The sequence below is a fragment of the Carassius gibelio genome, chromosome B15 (assembly GCF_023724105.1).
Source record: "Carassius gibelio isolate Cgi1373 ecotype wild population from Czech Republic chromosome B15, carGib1.2-hapl.c, whole genome shotgun sequence".
NCBI classification, from domain to species: domain Eukaryota; kingdom Metazoa; phylum Chordata; class Actinopteri; order Cypriniformes; family Cyprinidae; genus Carassius; species Carassius gibelio.
The window spans coordinates 3,667,985-3,682,826 of record NC_068410.1 but is presented as its reverse complement, the minus strand read 5'-3'; the positions used below and the strand labels follow the sequence as shown (position 1 = coordinate 3,682,826).

Sequence of the window (14,842 nt, the reverse complement as noted above, 5' to 3'; positions counted from 1 at the left end):
CCCTTCCCTTTACCTTATTACCTGGCATGTGCTTGGTAATTCTGTGTAGCACCAGAATGAAGAACAGGAACAGACTCACGGCCTGCTGGGACGGCAGGCACTATACACACTCATACATATGCATGCGTACAGTCAGCTAGGACCCCGCTGTGCCCACCCACTTGCTCTCATTGGCCACCAGCCCGTCGCTGTGTGAGCAGGTGTCGTGCAGTTGGCAGATTCATCTGTCGTCATGACGGGGGCTCCTCTCTCTCTTCTTCTGAGATCATTGTGTCCCCCTTCAACTCATCTCTCAACCAAACTCAACAGATTTGCTGGTTCAGGGAAGATGGAAGCATCCGGAAGGCTAATAATCAAGAGCAGTGACCTGCGAAATTAGAGGCCAGGAGCAGAAAGCCGAGCCATTCCAGATCGTGAACAAAACTTGCTGATAAACATGTTTAACTTTGACAGAACGGATGCTGCTTCGGGCCAAAGGATGCCAGCAAGGTTCTTTTGGGATTAGTGATTCAAATTTGGGCTGGACTCCCACAGGATGCAAGATACCTGCATCAACACCAGCTGATTCTTGCCAAGTGACATCAGTATTGCGTATAGTGGGTGGGCACAATCCTGTGTGTTTTGCTGTCGTTTTCTGTGGTATGTTGGACTTAAACAAAAGATAGTCCAGTAGATTACCAATAAATGGTAAGTGGTCCATATTTAGAGCTGGGCATGAATTGTATTGAATTAGGCCAATAAGCAACCACCAAGCAACTGCATAGCAAACTATTTGAAATCAGGGTTGCCAGGTCTGCGAATCAAAACCAGCCCAATTGCTTTTCAAAACTTGTCCAAAACTGGCCAAATTGCATTTTTTCTGCAGTTTTCCGCTCTGTTGAAATCACATTCTAGGGGGTTGGCTGAGATAGACTCAATAACATCCCGCGGGAACATGGGAAATGAAGCCCAATTCTGTGGCAAAATCACAGACTTAACAACACTTAAACACCTGTCATTGTTATATCTATCTTTCTGCTATTCTTTCTGTCCGTCCATCCATCTATTGTTCTATGCATCTCATCTATCTGTCTATTGATCTGTCTATCATTCTATCAAACGATCCATCGATCTGTCATCACTGCCATAACTTTGTTCTATCCATCTGTCATCCATCCATCCATAATTCTTTATCATTCTGTCATTGTCCTTCCATCCATCCATCCTTTGTTCTATCCATCATCCATCCATTGTTCTGTTTCATTCTGTCATTATGCCCATTGCTCCATCCATCCATATCAATTCATCCATCCATCCATCCAACCATGCATCCATCCATCCATGCCATTTCATCCATCCATCCATCCATCCATGTCATTCCATCCATCCGTCCATGTCATTTCATCCATCCATCCATCCATCCAACCATGCATCCATCCATACATACATCCATCCATGTCATTCCATCCATCCATCCATCCATCCAACCATGTATCAATCCATACGTCCATCCATGTCATTCCATCCATCCATCCATCCATCCATCCATCCAACCATGCATCAATCCATACATCCATCCATGTCATTCGATCCAATCATGCATCCATCCATCCATCCATCCATGTAATTTCATCCATCCATCCATCAATCCATCCATGTCAATCCATTCATCCATCCATCCATCCATCCATCCATGTAATTTCATCCATCCATCCATCCATGTCATTTCATTCATCCATTCATCCATCATCCATCCATGTAATTTCATCCATCCATCTATCAATGTCATTCCATACATCCATGCCCTTTAAAATATTCAAAAATATATATGTATACAATTTTTTATATTCAATAGTATGTTAAACTAGGATGCCATTTGAAAAAAGATCAAATAAGTTAAATAGGTAAATGCATTGCTTGTTTTATTTAGTTTGTAGCTTCCAGTTGTCATCTCAGAAATAAATCTTTTTATTTTTATGGAAAATTGCATGACATTCATCATCCATCATAATCAACACCCTGGCAACAGTATTACAAACCATATGGAGCACCTGCCGTCATGATGGTGGGTTTTGTATGATCAAGGACAACTCACACAACTTATAATGAGTAAAGAAATTCAGTTTTACATAAAAGATAGCTTTAGTTTTAGGGTACAGAAAGTATATTTGGTTAAAAAAAATCAATAGGTGTCAATGGGAAGTCCCATTACGATAAAAAGCACATTCTGCAGGGGTCATCACGAGGTTGGACAGAGTGATGATTTCTCTCTCTCTTATTCTCACTCTCACATTGTTCATCATGCTGGTCAGAAAATAAAGCCTGTAGGCCTTCATATGGTCACTATGACAGAGCAAGACCTGGACACGTGCTCAAACTGCATGCCGCACATGTTTTCTCTCTTGTTTTGTTCTCTCCTCACCGAGAGTAATGCATGCGGTGTGTTTGTGTTGTGAAGCTCTCTGTGCGCTTAACTCTTTCCAGTCCATCAGACTGACGCCAGTCAAAGAGCTTGACCTGTCTCTCCTCTGCCATTTCTCTCTCTCTCCTTTCTGTTTTTGAAATGAGCTAAATGTAGAACAGGAAAGGGATGGGAAGGAGAAAGAAAGACAGTACACAGTTATGGATCCATTAGCTGTGGTCGTTCCAGTCAGTTTGACTGTGATGGGGAAATGATGTGTTCGTTTCAGCTTGAGGATGTCTGGAATACTTGAACCTCATGCTGTTTATCTCTTTCGCTCTTTATGGGTGGAAAATTATCTGAATAATCTAAATGTGTCAAATAAATTTTTTATACAACAATAAATGAACCTCATAATCTAATGTCATGTATTTAGGAAAGTTCAAGGGTTTAGTTGTTGTGTGCATATCTTGTAAAGGGAGAAAATGTACAGTGTACAATCTACTATTAATGGACTCTGTGCAATTTTTTTCATTTATATTTCACAAAAATGCATTAAATTGATTAAAAGCAACAGTAAAGGCATTAAAAATAACCATGTTTTCTCAAAAATATTGAGCAGCCCAGAAGTTTTCAGCTTAAGTAAAAATCAGAAATGTTTCCTGAGCATCAATCAGCATATTAGAATGATTTCTGAAAAGATTATGTGAAACTGAAGTCTGGAATAATAATCCTGAAAATTCAGCTTTACATCACTGGGATAAATTACATTTTAACACATATTCAAATAGATAACTGTTATTTTAAATAATATTTTAACACAATATTACTTAGGTATTTACTTTACTTACAATATTATTACTTACAATATTTTAATGTATTTTCTATCAGTAAATGCAGCCTAGTTGAGAATTTAAATTTTTTTATATTTGTAATTCTTTTTTGATATTTCAAAAAGTAGCCATGCAAGTTACTTTCATTAACTGTGCAACAATGTAACAAAATATTTTACTTCTATTTTAAAATGAACATTCCTCTGAAAGAGACACTGTGTACCCCTAGGGATGAATTCATTTATATCTCGACATGCAGCAGACCCCAACATTTCCAGAGTTTGAAGCACAGCCTCCTACAGAGCGGATAAAAACAGCATGTTCCTGACATGTCAGACTAACCGAACGACCTGGAGCAGTGAGACAGCATCATTTGTGATTGTGATGGAGACGTGTCTCACACTCTGGTGGAGAGGAAAGACTGTTCCAACCACACATCTATCATTTGCTTTCGCTCTGTAATGGCAGACTCGCTGAGGTGTGTTGACAGGTAAAGAGAGAGAGAGAGAGAGAGAGAGAGGAGGAGGACACCATGCAAAAAATAGAGAATAAAAATGGGTTATTATAGCACCAAAGGCAATGTCAGACAGAGGAAAAGCAGGTGAGGGACACCGAGCAGAGAGAAGCACGTTCTCCAGGGATGAAACTGAAGACATGACCTGCTCTCTCTCTCTCTCTTTATCAAGGTTATGACCTCTATCTTGCGGCTGAACTGTAAGTGTGTCAGAAAGACACAGAATCACTGCTGTGAGTTTATAAAGGGGAAATTAAAATAACCCATTATGTTTGTGTGTGATTTTCCAACATGATAGAATATAGCACATGGAAATAAGCAGGTTTTCAATGGTGAAAATGTATAGTATTGTTACGAATGCATATGTCTTCGATGTCAACTCTCACCAACGTCTAAACATCCAAGCCAGGATTCACCCCAAAAATTTGATGTATTTTTTGTCCTTTAAGACATTTTCATTATTCTAGTTCTCCAAGTTCAACTATACTGAGATATAAGAAAATAAAGCAAGTTTTTATATTTTATTTTATATTAGTTAACATTAAATTTAGAAGTAACTAAAGTGTTTTTTTAATATATAATTTTAGTTTGAAACACTAAATCTAAAGTTAACCTTGTACTGTATAATAATTGAAATGGGCAACAATGTAAAACCATCCCAATGGTCCTAAAAACTCCTTAATTTTCTTTAAACAAAATATAATTTTGTGTGGATTGAAATGCATGTTTGTGTGTGTGTGTGTGTGCACGGTTCTCAACTTTCTTGTGCAAACTTCAGTAGCTTAGTCATGGATTTAGTTCTCTCTCTCTCTCTCTCTCTCTCTCTCTCTCTCTCACACACACACACACACACACACACACACGCACACAGATCCCTCGTGATGGCCGTCTGTGGTTTTCAGTCCGTTAGAGCAGAGGTTCAGAGGCGTGCTGATGTTCTCCGGGTCTGCCAGCTCGTGACAGGGAAAGAAAAGACAGAATTTCAGCTGAATTGTCAAAAACAGCCTTCAGCTGAGTTCCAGTCACAAACCAGATCTCAGGGGTCTCTCGCACACACACACACACACACATCAGAGTGATCCCTCAAAACCGAGACCTTTGCTTCTGTCCCAACCCAGAATACAACATGTCACTGTGTGTTTGCAAAGTACTTGTAAATACGAGAACTACAAGTTCCAGTGTGTTTTTCCAGAACAGGCCTCAGACACATTCAGAGTAGACTAGAAGAAGCTCCAGTGATTTGTTTGAACCCATCGCTGCTTTCGGAGGTTGTGTGTTAGTTTCTGATCCACAGGGATTCCCAGGTGTGATCATTCACACACATCATACTCAAGAGAGCAATTACTGCAAACAGCGTTTAACACAGGCATCAGGAACATTATTGATCATTCATTGATTCGCTGCGAAAAAAACAAAACTATTTTTCTGCCTTATCCATTTTGATTTCTAGGAAAGACATCTATATAATCTTAAAGCAACCTGAGAAACTTTTCTCCGTTTATTGATTTTTTCTCCCATTGTTTTATGCATATATCTCCCAAAATAAATTTTATTAGTAGATGCATTTTCTAAATGTTGATGTTCACTCAAAATATTATATTATTTTTCTTGAAGAAATATTTAAATGCATATACCAATTATATAGGAGTTATATGGATGTGTGTGCATGTAAGTTTGTGTGCATATTATACACAGTATATAACTTTATTAAATGTAACAATTACTGTAATGCATTCATATTAATCAAGTAAATGATATAAAGAAAAAAAACAGGGACAGTGTGTAATAATATAAAACGAAAGTACAATGGGGATTCATTTAGCAATACAAGTGTGTACTAGAGCCTGTGTTTCTCTCCCAGGAGGAATCTGATATGTTTCCCTCATCATCCATCGTTGTGGAAGCAATGTTTGGAAATGCAATTTGTTTCTGTCTGATGCTTTGAATTGGGTTTTTTATTTTTTTATTTCAGGAGGATGTTTTTCATTTCTGTTTGTGGCTCATCTGTTGTACAGTCTCACTGAATCTTTCATCTTTGGCTTTCCTGGATTTTTATGGCTGGATGTTAGTTAGCTTGGTATCTTTTACTGTCTTTTCTTTTCTTTACATTTTCATTAGTTTTTTTTTTCTTTGAGCTTGATTCCATCAGTGTTTGTACGGGATTATTCAGTCTTTCTTTCTCTCTATCTGACCATGTCCATCAGTTTTTATTTTGTCTGGATGAGAAAGCGTCCGTCTTCTGTTTTTCTCCAGAAGGTCTCTCTGTGGAGATGAACGGTAATGTCATTTCTTTATATTCCTCATATTTCATTCTCTCTGTTCTCTCTCACCTCATCTGCCCTTTATATCATCCCTCCATCTTTCTGCGTGTCACTCACTCCTCCATCCGTCTACTGTTTGCCCGTCAGTCTCTTAAGAGATTTATGGAGGGATCGATGCATTAAGTACAGGGTCAGAAATTAACTTTTTTAATAATAGGCAATATTTACCCCAAGGAATTGATTTCAGGAGCATTTTATACCCTTATAAAAGCATTTTTATTCTACGCATGTAAAAACACACTTCATGCTGTTCATTTGTGTCAGATATCTCACAATAAATCTAATCTGAACAATTCTGGCTGTTGCCTATAAAAATCAGTATACCATAACTGAATAAACTTTGGCTAGAATGCATTTCATACATTTTCACAAGCCGGTTTTCATACTAGATTATGCAGCAATCTATTGTTTAACTTCAGATTTTGATGTATCACTTTTTTAATTTGATAGGAGAGTTTTTGTTATTTTCTCGTTCAGTGTTTTCAGAGCTGATTATTAAAAAATTTTTTAAAAAAAATTCATGAAACAATTCTGAACAAATTGCACTTTAGCAATTTTTTTCTTAGACAAGCTTTGCTCATTTTTATTTTAAAGTCCATGGAGAAAATTTGTGTTGAGCTAGTTTTAAACTTAATTTTAAGGAAATTATGCAAAATAAAATAGTGGTAAATGATGTTGACAAGAGACTTATAATACATTTGCATCGTGTCAACCCATGTAAAAATAATATCCATTCAAATTAAAAGACATTATAAACACATACTGAAAATGTCAAAAATAATTAGAAAATATTATTATTATGGATGTATAAAATATGATATATAACACACACATATGTACAGGTGCTGGTCATATAATTAGAATATCATCAAAAAGTTGATTTATTTCACTAATTCCATTAAAAAAATGAAACTAGTATATTATATTCATTTATTACACACAGACTGATATATTTCAAATGTTTATTTCTTCGAATTTTGATGTTTATAACTGACAACTAAGGAAAATCCCAAATTCTGTATCTCAGAAAATTAGAATATTGTGAAAAGGTTCAATATTAAAGTCACTTGGTGCCACACTCTAATCAGCTTATTAACTTAAAATACCTGCAAAGCCTTTAAATGGTCTCTCAGTCTAGTTCTGTAGGCTACACAATCATGGGGAAGACTGCTGACTTGACAGTTGTCCAAAAGACGACCATTGACACCTTGCACAATGAGGGCAAGACACAAAAGGTCATTGCAAAAGAAGCTGGCAGTTAACAGAGCTCTGTGTCCAAGCACATTAATAGAGAGGCGAAGGGAAGGAAAAGATGTGGTAGAAAAAAAGTGTCCAAGCAATAGGGATAACCACACCCTGGGGAGCATTGTGAAACAAAACGCATTCAAAAATGTGGGGGAGCTTCACAAAGAGTGGACTGCAGCTGGAGTCAGTGCTTCAAGAACCACTACACACAGACGTATGCAAGACATGGGTTTCAGCTGTCGCATTCCTTGTGTCAAGCCACTTTTGAACAACAGACAGCATCAGAAGCGTGTCTCAGACAAAAAAGGACTGGACTGCTGCTGAGTGGTCCAAAGTTATGTTCTCTGATCAGGGGCGGATCTAGAAAAATATTGATGGGGTGGCGAGAAGGGAGCAGGAATTTTTGAGGGCTGGCAACATATGGCAGACGTATACAGTATATACTGAATTTAGTCACAGTTATCACAGTTTGATGATAAATAGTATATGTGCACACTACAAAAGGACACATGCTGCCATTTACAAACTTAATCTCATGCAATCAATGTCTTGCATTTGAAACAGTTTATATAAGGAATAAGTGACCATACCCCATAAACACCACCACACTCACTAATGCATGCAGTATGCATCGACATGTAATTAAGAGCATTATAAAAGGTTCAGTGTTATCAATATGTCAATTTATTATAAGAAACACAAGATTTTAACAGCCAATGACATTTCCAGCTGGGGAGACTCAACTGATTTTCTACTGTTCAGTGTGAATCACCATCTAACTCAACCAGTCAAGAGCTACATTTAGCCTTAGATGTTATACTGTATGAATATAGTCCCTGAAGCATAGGTTTTATTAGCTGACAATAATAATAAATAAATACACATTATAGGTACAAATACAAATGTACTTTTAGACATTGTTTTTGAAAAGTATGGTGTTATTGTTTTGGCAAGCTTAAATTAAAACTTCTATGAAAACTTGTGTGATATTCCTTTTTAATGTTTTAGTATATCTTTTAAGTATATTTTACTAAGCAATTTCTTACATAAATTCTTTGAGTTTGACCAAACTTTTATTTTGACGGGTTGTAACCAGAGTTTCTGTGTTTTTTAATTAACTATTTTTATTAGCTAACTTGAAGTATAGCATACTCTACTGTGCAATAGTACTGTATTTCTGTTGGAATTTCTTCAAGTTATACCGGAATTTTATTTTGACAGGTTGTCGTAAAGTCTGTGTAGACGATAGTTTTATCAAATGAAATGGTGAAATCCTCTCATAGCGCGCTGACGTGCACATGTGTAGCTTAAATCATGTGTCAATATAGTGAAGAGCTGAAAACACCACGTGTGGTTCAGTGTGTGTGTGTGTGTGTGTGTGTGTGTGTGTGTGTGTGTAGTAGAGCACACATTCCCAGAGATGTGTATAACAACACCTTCAGGGCCGCTGCTGGCCAAATGTGTGCCCTAAGCAGGATTGTATTGTTGTGCCCCGCTTCCTCAAATATGATGATGAAAAAAAACACCTACTATAGGGGTGAAAAAAGTACTTTAATCAAATAAAAAACAAAATGAATAAATTGTATTATTTACAAATCACAATTGTAGCTCTCGACATTTACCTGTGGCTATAACTTTATTATGACTCTAATTTATTTTATAGTCTCAAGCATTCAGAAATCATGCAAAAGGAAACTAAACAGTTTTACTATGATAAAACCATGGTTTATTTTTGTAAGGGTTGTGATATGCACATTTTTGTTGAAGAAATCTAAAGGCTGTGTCATCTATAGCAAAAAGGTGTCCAAAAATGAAAGATTTTGTGAATATTTGAATTAAATGTTTGGTCAGTAGCCTAAACAAGGATTTGATTGTCCTGTAAGTGTAACAGCAGCAATCACATGGCATTTGTAATAACATGTACATAAATTGTTTATTTTGTATTTGCCTACATTATGTATTGTAACAGTGTTATTATTAACCAATCATTATTACCTCATTTTTTTCTATAATGCATTTTAAGTCATTTTAAAGGCTATTGATGGCTTAGGTCTGTTTTTATAGCAACAACAACAACAACAAAGAATATTACAGTATATTAATACTTTGTAAATTATGATTTGAAGTAACAAAACCATGGTTAATTTGCAGTTACCATGGCTACAAGAACAATGATTTGTGGTGTTGTTAAAACCATGGGTAATTTTCGTAAGGGAACCTGAAAAAAAAAAGAAAGGAATTCACAGGAATGTGCCTGAAAGTGATAAACGGGCCTCATTTTTACCTAAATGATTTATACTTTATTTTAATATATATTGAAAATGTATAAGGTGTGCATTGTAGCTGACACCTAAATGAAAACTTTACAATTGTTTTATGACTGCAAGTCTTTCTCCTAAAATGCTACTGACTTTAGAAAAGTGTATACCAATATCGCATGTAACTTTAGAGACGGTCCCTTAATTCGATACTCGTCCAACGTCAAGCCAACTTTATGTCTGTTTTTTTTTTTTTTTTTTTTTTTTTTACTTTTAGTTTTCTTTTCTCTTCGCTGGATTGGATTCATCCATCAATTATGAACATTCAGCCGCAAACATGAGGTGCGAGCGGTCGAGAGGGATGGGATTTTTTTTTTAGAGCAACTGGGATGGTGCCCATTCTGGGAGTTGGTGCCCTAGGCAGATTGAGTCAGTTGGGGAGTTCAGAGCGGGATCGCGAATCATTTGAGTCGGTTCGGGAGTTCAAAGCGGGTTCGCGAATCATTTGAATCAGTTCGGCAGTTCGTAGCGAGATCGCGAATCATTTGAGTCAGTTATGGGGATTGCGAATCATTTGAGTCAGTTTTGGAGTTCGGAGCGGGTTCGCGAATCATTTGAATCAGTTTGGGGATCGCAAATCATTTGAGTCACTTTTGGAGTTCAGAGCGGGTTCGCGAATCATTTGAATCAGTTTGGGGATCGCAAATCATTTGAGTCAGTTTTGGAGTTCGGAGCGGGTTCGCGAATCATTTGAGTCAGTTCGGGAGTTCGGAGCGGGTTCGCGAATCATTTGAGTCAGTTTGGGAATCGCAAATCATTTGAATCAGTTCGGGAGTTCGGAGTGGGATCACGAATCATTTGAACCAGTTCGGGAGTTCGTAGCGGGTTCGCGAATCATTTGAGTCGGTTCGAGAGTTCAAAACGGGTTCGCAAATCATTTGAGTCAGTTTGGGGATCGCAAATCATTTGAATCAGTTCGGGAGTTCGGAGCGGGATCACGAATCACGAAAGATTCGCGCTCATAAATTTTCAAATTGGCCATAACCTTTAATTCGTTGCTGCCAACTGGGGTGGCAGCAGGGGTGACAAGGCTTTCTTTTAGGGTGGCATTTCAGTTATAATCATCAAAAATTAAAATAAATAAACATTTGAAATATATCAGTCTGTGTGTAATGAATGAATATAATATACAAGTTTAACTTTTTGAATGGAAGTAGTGAAATAAATCAACTTTTTGATGATATTCTAATTATATGACCAGCACCTGTATGTGTGTATGTGTGTGTGTGTGTGTGTGTTTGTATATATCTCCCAACATATTATATTTTTATATTATATTTATATTTGATTTATTTTCTGTTATTAATGAATAAAAAACATAAAAAGAGTAACAAAAATTATATAATAATATTATTAATTATTCTATGTATTATGTAATAATAAAATAATAATGTAACTTTATATATAATATAAATTATAATTTAATTAATCAATTGGATTAATTATATATATATAATATGATTATGCATTATTGTATTAAAGTATTTTATTTATTTATTTTTAAGTTTTTAGTTTTTGGGGTGAGCCAATTCTTGAAAATGTTTTGCCCCAAACTCTGTCTCTTCTCTGAATCCATTACAGTGTCTGGACAGAAGGTCCATTTAAAATATGCGCAAAGACATTAAGAAAGAAAAATGGGCCAATTAATCAGTGAAATTGAATGAACTCTCTTTTCTGCAAGTCCAGCACTGAGATCTCCGACAGAGAGAATGGAGAGCGAGAGAGATCTGCTGACATCCATCTACTTTTCCTGGCTCGGCCTTTTCCAACGAGTCAGCAGTGCTGTGAAATATGGCGTCTTTGCTGAGCTCTGCATCCTGATTGGCCGAGCATCATTGCACGTTCGTGAACCCTTCGTCAGTTTACAAACCCCCCGCATGTGTTTCTTAATCCTGCTCTGCTGGTTCTCTCTCTCTAATCTCAGCCTGATCTATAATGACCCACCTGGGAGCCGATGGGCCTCACAGCCATTAGGAAAAGGTTATGGAGATATAGCGTTTCCTCCAGGTGGGAGTAATTAACACTGTGTGTATTGCTTACTAGAGTTTTGGATCCTACTGACAATGGACAGACGAGGAAAACAAATAATTATGGGACTCTTGACAATCTGCTGTCTCTAAGTCTGGAATTAATTATGAGCCTTGAATAGATCCATAATGAACCTTTAATACATATTAAAGCATATTGAAGTTCTCCCATATGCTGGAGTTTCTTGAAGTAATCTCAGGACGATACTACAGACATGTGCATGGAGATACTTTCATTACCACTATAGAATGAAACTTTAATTTACTTTAATATACTCTCAGGCCATCCAAGATGTAGATGAGTTTGTTTCTTCATCATATTTGGAGAAATGTAGCATTGCATCACTTGCTCACAAGTGGATGCTCTGCAGTGAATGGGTGCCGTCAGAATGAAAGTCCAAACAGCTGATAAAAACATCTCAATAATCCACAGCACTCCAGTCCAGGAGTTAACATCTTGTTAAACCAAAAGCTTTACTGAGATTTTAAACCAGCATTAGAGATAAAATTGTAAAGCTTTACTGGTGAAGTGATTAAGATGAATGTTATGTTTTCTTCCTTCATTAGTTAGGAAACTTGTTTCACACTCAATATCAAGTCAATATGTTTACTACCAATGCAGATCTTTAGTCTTGATTTTTCATCTGTTTTAGGATGAGGTTTATTGCATGGTTAAGTCAGTACTTCATTTAGTTTCTAGACATTGCACAGATGCAGTATGTGATGTGGGCTTTTCAGTCTCTTCTGCTCACCAAGGCTGGGTTTATTTGATAAAAATACAGTAAATTGGTAATACTTTGAAATATTATTACAAATAACTTTTCTATTTGAGAGTAAATTAAACTGTTATTAAAATCTGATTATTATCAATGTTGAACAGTTGTGCTGCTTAACATTTTTCTGGAATCTGTGACTTTTTTTTCAGGATTCTAAGATTATTAAAAAGTTAAACCTCATTTATATGAAATGGAATTCTGATGTAACATTATAAATGTCTTTACTTTCACGTCTAATCAATTGAATGCTTCCTTGCTGAATGAAAGTGTTCATTTCTTTCAGAGAGTGAGTGTGAAAGCGTCTGTCAGATGATGATGATGATGATGATGATGATGAAGATGATGATGATGATGCAGTAGGTCAGTGTCGTGTAGATTCAGTAGGTCAGTAGTGACTCTGTGATCTGTTGCTCTGGAGGACGAGGGCCTGTAAAGCTCATCAGTGTTTGCTAAACCTCAGATTAATAGCGTAATCAGTCCACAGACTCGCCGACCTGCTCCGCTACAGAGAAACACACACACTGAGCCTCTCCAGCTTTACATTTCTGGAATTACCTTCTTGGAAATGACATGAATAATGCATCTATTTCATGAATGCTTGGTGTATTAACACATATAAATAATGCAGGAGTGAAGTACAGACAGAGTGCGCAGGTATTTAGGTGTGGCTTCATTCTGCATTCATTAAAGACTGTCTCTGCCAACTCTGTGTATAAACAACCTGAGCATGAAGAGAATAGAATAAAATTGAATAGAGAATTAGATTTAATGTGATAATATCTATCTATCTATCTATCTATCTATCTATCTATCTATCTATCTATCTATCTATCTATCTATCTATCTATCTATCTATCTATCTATCTATCTATCTATCCATCTTTCTATTGCTGTATTGTTTTATCATTCTATCAATATAATTGTATCGTTCTGTCTATTGTTTTATCATTCTATTTATCAATATATGTAGTAATAATTTGTTTTTAAATAATACATTATTGTATATGTTAAATATTTATTGATGTTAAGAATGTTTACATATGAAAGAATAAATATAAACTTATTTTGAATATTTATTTTATATTTATTACTACACACACACACACACACACACACACACACATATATATATATATATATATATATATATATATATATATATATATATATATGTGTGTATATAGTATTTAATAATTCTACAAATTTCTATACATTTGTTTTATAATTTAGAAATTTAATAATAATTTTTCTTTTATTATATTTTTGGTCAATTTTTTATGATTGGTATGGTGTGTATTATGTTGTTGTGTATGGTTATTTTTTTAGGAAACTGTAAAAATTAAAATAATATTGAATAGAATAGAATGGAATGGAATAGAATAGAATAGTTGGACCGTAATAATTAAAAATAATTATTCATTCAGTGCCAATTATTGTTCATTATAGTTACTGTGCTCTCAAGCAATGCTCCTGATTAAAGGCCCTGATTGATTGGGGGTGACTTCATCTAGACATGACTGGGATGTTAATGGATTGAAAGCAGGTCAATCTTTCAATTCAGTTCCCTCGTCTGGTGCTTCTGTGGAAAACTGAATTTTACAAAATCACACAACATAAAAAGTGAAAGCAGCCTGCTTTTCTTATGTGCATTAACCAGATCTGCAGTGTTTGTGTGTTGCTGAATGTGCACATTGTGTATGTTAACATCAAACTCAATTGGTAATCAAGTCTTGTGTGTTTCAAGAGATGTGCTGTGATCTGTGTGACTCACCTTGTGGTTCAGATCGCCCTCTAATGAAGATCTATTGAGTTAAGATGCTGCTTTAGAAGGGTTTAGATCAGATCCTCTGTGCCTGCTTTTGTTGTGGAAGTGCATTAGCGTATGATATCTGTAATATCATGTATGAGAGCAGGGCACCTCATGGTAGATGATGGATGAGATGCTGCCCTGTTCCTCTCTTGTCCTCCTCTTCCTCTTCCTCGTCCATTTGCCAATCAGCCCAGATTGAAAGTGTGTGCAGCGTCAAGCGTCTGCCCTTCTCTGAGCTCATGTGGATGGAGAAGCTAATGATGGGAGACAGATCTCTATTTCGTTAAGGCGCTTCAGTACGGCGAGGTGTCTCTCTGTGGTGGAGATTCAGATTTAGTGAAGACGTCATACTATCACAGATGAGGACTCTCTAAGGTACTATGAATCAGATTTCACATGCTGCCTTTTCCTTTTACATTTGGCTCATCATTCCAGACACATCTTTATTAGGCATTAGTGAGATTTTATGTCAGTAGATTGCTGTTGAAAAAAATCAGGTTTGTATTATTGCTGTGATGCTGGTTATATCTTTGCATTTTCAGTTAAAATGGTATTGATATTAAAATATTAATAAAACACAAAGTCCTATTGAGTTTATTTCTTTATGAATAAATACAA

At 36.1% G+C, this 14,842-nt stretch overlaps 1 protein-coding gene across 6 annotated transcripts in view; it reads left to right on the top strand.

Moving 5' to 3' along the window:
• The window catches only part of LOC127972942 (sodium/calcium exchanger 2-like), a 202,068-nt gene that overhangs the window by 104,628 nt on the left and 82,598 nt on the right, over positions 1-14,842 (top strand). The window lies entirely within an intron of this gene.